Source organism: Perissodus microlepis, chromosome 11 (assembly GCF_051167445.1).
Source record: "Perissodus microlepis isolate ML-2025 ecotype Zambia chromosome 11, ASM5116744v1, whole genome shotgun sequence".
Taxonomy (NCBI): domain Eukaryota; kingdom Metazoa; phylum Chordata; class Actinopteri; order Cichliformes; family Cichlidae; genus Perissodus; species Perissodus microlepis.
Window position 1 is genome coordinate 37,516,345 of NC_140471.1, and position 5,594 is coordinate 37,521,938.

Here is a 5,594-nt window from a genome sequence, read left to right on the forward strand (position 1 = left end):
TATTACAAATGGATGAAACCACATTTTACCTTAATGAAGACAGTAATCTTTAATAAGGTGTAGAAAAAAAGAGGTGAGTTGTTTGTTGCTGTGGTAAACAAAGAAGTGTACTGAATCTTTTGGACTACACGGAGTGATGCAGTATTGACTCTGATGCTGATCTGAGTTGTCTCATTCTGTATTTTTGTGCTTTGTCTTTTGTTACACAGAATGAAAGAGATCTTTGGTTTTGCCTTTGCTGGTAAGTAAACAGTGATTGTAACTGAAGCAGTATGAACCTGGCATTGCGTAGCACATTTGGCAACTTACATGCAGTAGTTTGACTTTTTGTGATATGTTTCCATTTACTGATGGGCAAAAACACAAAGTCAGGATTTATTACGTGTAGCAGCAAAGCCCCCACACAGGACCTCTGACTGTCCCTGAAAATGTCCCTGAAGTTTAATAGCCCATTTATGTATGATTTAAATTTCTTATGGCTTATCAAATCCAAACATAGCTAAATGTCAGTTGTTCATTTTCTCCTTATGTTTGTGGATTTAAGTAGCAGACAAAACAATGAAAGTGTTTTAGGGGAGTCAGTATAAGTGGTTGCTCAAACACTTAAGAGCTGCACAGTGATTGATTCATATTGTCTCTCAAATTCTGCTGATGTATTACATTAAAGTCAGAACACTGTAGAAGTATTTTGTACAGTTAAGCAATAATGAAAAACTAAGAGAACCAGAGGTGTGAGAGGACATTGTTAGGTACATTACAGCCAGTGTGTCTAATTGGTTTATTACTTATTTGGTGAATATAATGTGTTTTAAAATTTAAATAGAAAAGTTGCCAAAAAGGTACACTGCAAAATACATAAATATTCCTAGCAACGGGTATAATGAGAGGACTTTTTAGTGTAAAAATTTAAGACATTTAATTTTAATTACAAAACATGGTGCACCTCTGCTATTGTAACATGTCAATATTTAAAGGTATTTTCAGATTTACATATTCATATCAGACATGATGAGGTTTTCTGTTGCTTCTGATTTATATAATTACTTTGTATCTAACATTTTTAAAAGTTTTGGTTTTCACACTTTACTAGTACTGACTTGTTGTAGAAAATGTTGGAGCCACAAAGCTTCTGTTTAGGAAATATTTGGTATATCCTGCACTTGTGCCAACAAATATTGGTGGCTATTCTTTGTATTTCTGTAGTAATGAATGCTTTTATTACACTTGCTATAGCCATGTGAGACGCTGCAGTTCATTTATCTCCTCTTTAGACTACAGTAAGCTCATAAAGCCTTAAATAAATTGAGAATTTTACTAGTTAATTTATGTCACAGTAAGTTGGATTGTGTGTGAAGAGGCTCAACAGTCTGAATCATCAAACAGTGATCTGATGAATTGTTTCCTTTCTCTAGACTGCTGATCTGATCGTCTCAGTCTGGTAAGTAAAGGTTTGTCTGAGGTGCAGTGCTGGGAAATGTTTCTCATTATAGGAGATTCAGTTTAGTGCAGTGAGTCAGCACAGCTCTTGGCAATCATCAGATCCTAGAAAAGTCTATGTAAACATTTCCAGACTTACAGATCTCTCTTATCATCGTACTACATTTTTAGTTAGGCCCTAATATCGGCCATGCTAAGTTTATTGTAGATTTAACGGAGTGTGTATTAAACATGCCCCAAATTTGACTGAAAAATCTAGAAACTGCTGTATAGGAGTCATCTGTCTCCAAATTTTTCATTTTGCCAAAAGTCATACTGAGTAAATTATTTTTTACTTTTATGTTAACGGCTCCCCAGACATTATGATATACTGTTGTACCAGGTAAGTACACACAGAAACGGGAATTTGAGACCTTCGGGCATTTAGGATCATGTGAGTTGAGTGCATGTGAAGTGTTTAAAGCAGGTGGTCTGAAACTCTCTGCTCTGACTTCATTGTGTGGGTTTAGCTTGACCATATAATGTTTATAGTAAGTTACTGTAGCACCACATCTTGGTTTACAGACTCAGTTTGTTTTTATTGTGTTAATAGAATGCAAAAATGTCCTTAGAAATGTCCCACCACCATATGATAAACATTTTCATTCAGTTGAATCTAATAATGTACTGTACAACTCTTCAGTGTGTAATGATATATATGTTCTGTATTTTTCGGACTGTAAGGCGCACTAAATTCTAAGGCACATTAAGCCAAACAAAACAGATAAGTCAAACTTTATTCAACTCATTTACAATAACTCTCAAAATTGTTCAGTTGTAAGACATAAAATACAGAACAATACACTCACTTTTCAGGATTTGTGGATTGATGAATGTGGATTGATCAGTTTGAAATCTGCTTCATAAGCATGGCTCTCAACAGGTGCCAGGCCCTTATACACACACACCATATTATGTTGAAGCACAGTACGAATTACTCTACGAGGGTGCTGACTATGGTAGCCATGCTCCGACAATACATCAAATGGTGCTGCTTTGTAGCTTACCAAAGTCATACTAAAACATTTGACAGATTTGACAGATTGTCGTGTACCACATAGAATTGGTTTGAAATCAGTAAGCACAACCATACATAAGGTGCACTGTCTATTTTTGAGAAAATTAAAGGCTTTTAAATGTGCCTTATAGTCTGAAAAATACGGTAAAGGCAGGTTTATTGGAAGTGTGTCTAATTCCACTTTCTTTCTGTCTTACAGGTGACCTGCTGCAGAAAACCCTCTCCCTCTATCATTAACAAGCAATTCAGTCTGTCCTATCACTCTCCCTCTCCCTGCTCCATCTTTTTTGACAAGCCATTCTATCTTCTATCCATTCTCCGCCATGTGCTCTATCTAATTTGACAAACTTGAACCTGAGTTGAAACGCAATCCTGTGACTTGAAATCCAGTTTTACCAGAATCTAAGTTTTTTGAATTGAAGTTACCACAACTTCGTCAATCTGTATTCAGAATTCTGAGAGATCTCCGCTCTCACTGCTCCATCTTTCCTGTCGTTAAACTCTCTCACATCCAGTCATTTTGCTGGAAATCACAAGTAGAAAGTTAAAATTACAGTAGTAGAATTTCAGTACAGTAGAACTCACAGTAGAAACTACTTACACAGCCCTACATTTGTCATTTTAATTTTGCATTACACTTTGGAATAAACATTGATTGGCTGTTTGGCTTACAGGTGCAATTGCTTTGATAAATTATATAAAATATACACCTCTTAAAGGTTTATTTGTAATAACACAATCTGGTTATTTTGTAATACATACATTCAGACTGCTGTATTTACATAAATATTAAATTAGATTCAAATACATTTTTCAAGTCTGTTTCATTGACTATAACATTTGACTACAGTAAGTTTATACTAATATTATTTAAGGACAAACCCATTTCTGTTACTCAGTGTAAGTATTGAGTTACAATTGTCATTGAGAAGCTGCCCTGAGGACCCAGACTTCCTGTTTCCTGACTGCTGCAGAACATCCAGCTGAAGAATCCTCATCGCCTGTCATCTGATCACCGCACCACCACAGCTCCTTATATTTGCTTTAAATTTTAGATATCTAAAAGATTTACACAAAGTCTACTTTAAAGCTAAGAGTTTTATTATAGCCTGTTGATTGTTGAGATTTATTGTGCATATTACTTCACAGAAGTATAGACCTATTCATTAACCAGTCTGGTTAAAAAAAAAAAAGAGAATATACAGTTTTTGAAAAAGCTACAATAAAACTGTTTTTAAAGATCTTTCAATAACTTTTATATTGAGTTTGTATTTAAGTCAGCCTTTTACATCAATTACACAGTTATAAGAACACTTTACCATTTGTATAGTTTTACATTTATCCATTTAATAGAAACTTGAGGAGTTTTTCAGTGTTTACAGGTTGAGTTTTGTTTACATTTGTGTATAAATACATATAAGGTCCAGTTTGTACTTGCACAAAATGCCAAGGAAAGGTCAAAGGTCACAGTCCCAGAAGCTTAGATGGCAAAAGCAGAAGGAACAGGTAAATGTTTCTCAGACCGGTGAGCAGGTAAAGGTGTCTGTTACAAGTATTCCCAGTCCAGAAGTGCAGCTCAGCGTTCAGACAGCCGCAGTGTCTTATGCAGATGTGGTAAAGAGAGGTGTTTGCTCATCATCTGTGCCAAATGCTAAAGTACAGCAGGTAATCCAGACTGAACCCCAGGTAACTGTGCAAACGCAGCATGATGGAGAAGCTCCAGGACCGTCTCATGTACAGGTTGCAAACAGTGAAAGTCGCCCACGAGTGAGTAGCGTCTGTGCATCCCGAAGCCAGGCCTCTGCTAAGTATGGAAAGTACCGGAATCAGCAATGCATGGCGAACAGTTTGGTTTTCCTCTCATTCTTACACGAGGATGAATTCATTACCAGAGCAGATCTTAACCGTGTGTTGGACAAAGGCCATGCCGTGTATTCAGATGCCAGAAAGAGGTTTGTGAACAGCGTGTTTCTAGCCTGCGATGAACTTCCCACAGTGGTCACCAGCCGCAGACACGAGTATCAAGTCGACATGTCTCAGTTTGCTCGTTACGGCACATTTGATGGTACAGATCACTTTCCGAGCCTTGAACAGGGACTACAGCGTTTGGCTTCAGAGTTTCGCTACGCTTTGCTAGTCATGGGAGGAACAGTCATCGCAGTTTGCAGGCTGACTTCAGGTGAATACGCATACTTTGACCCTCACCCACGTAAGTCTACAGGAATGCCATTGTCGCTAAGTGTAAGTGGTGGAACTGCAGTTGTGTTAAAATTCACACGTCTTAACGACATGATTGACAGGATCAAACGTTTGTACCGAATGTTTAGCATCGCACCAACCTGCACTTATGAGCTACAGCCTGTTGAGTTTCACAGTGAAAACGCTGCTTACCAAAGAGATGCTAATCAAAACACCGAATACAGACAATGCGCTACAAGTGGTCCAGCACCAGATTTAAATGAACCTGTTCCTGAATTAAACTCCCAGACATCCAATGAGCAGACACAGAAAACTGTGACTGACACTTTAACCACAGAAGTGACATCATCCAGAGTGGATTATTCAAATGAGACAGCTGCTCCTGAAAGCAACCATCATCCTTCTGATCTTTTACAAAAAGAAACATCTGCATCTTCTGTGAGAGAACCTCAGGTAACATCAGATTCTGTTCCTCAGAAGGATCCAACCGCTGCCTCCTGTTCAACCAAGACAACACAGGAACTTTCACATAAACTGCTGAAATATAGTAAACAGGAAAGGAAAAAAATGAGGAGAAGATCATTGGCCCAACAAAAACTACCAAAAAGAAAGGAAAATCAGAAAAATAAAGAAAGGCATATGTCTAATGATCCTGATCCCAGACAAAAGAAGAGTGTGTACAAAAGTAATCTATATAAGCTAAATCCTACATATAGAGAGAAACAGAGGGAACATTTGAGAAAGATCTATAAGGAAAGAGATGATTTTAAGGAAAAACAGAAAGAGCAAATGAGAAGGATCTATAGAGAAAGTACTAAAATTAGAGAGAGAAAAAGAGAACGTGTCATAAGGATGTATAAAGACAATCCTATATTCAAAGAAAAGCAGAAGGAACGAATAA

General features: G+C 37.2%; 1 long non-coding RNA gene across 1 annotated transcript; it reads left to right on the plus strand.

The window, feature by feature from the left end:
• The first annotated feature begins 202 nt into the window (after window positions 1-202).
• Window positions 203-3,243, plus strand: LOC146378525 (uncharacterized). Its single transcript, XR_014801663.1, has 3 exons — window positions 203-241; window positions 1,413-1,438; window positions 2,694-3,243. It is a non-coding gene; the product is annotated as an uncharacterized LOC146378525 (long non-coding RNA).
• The last annotated feature ends 2,351 nt before the right edge of the window (window positions 3,244-5,594 follow it).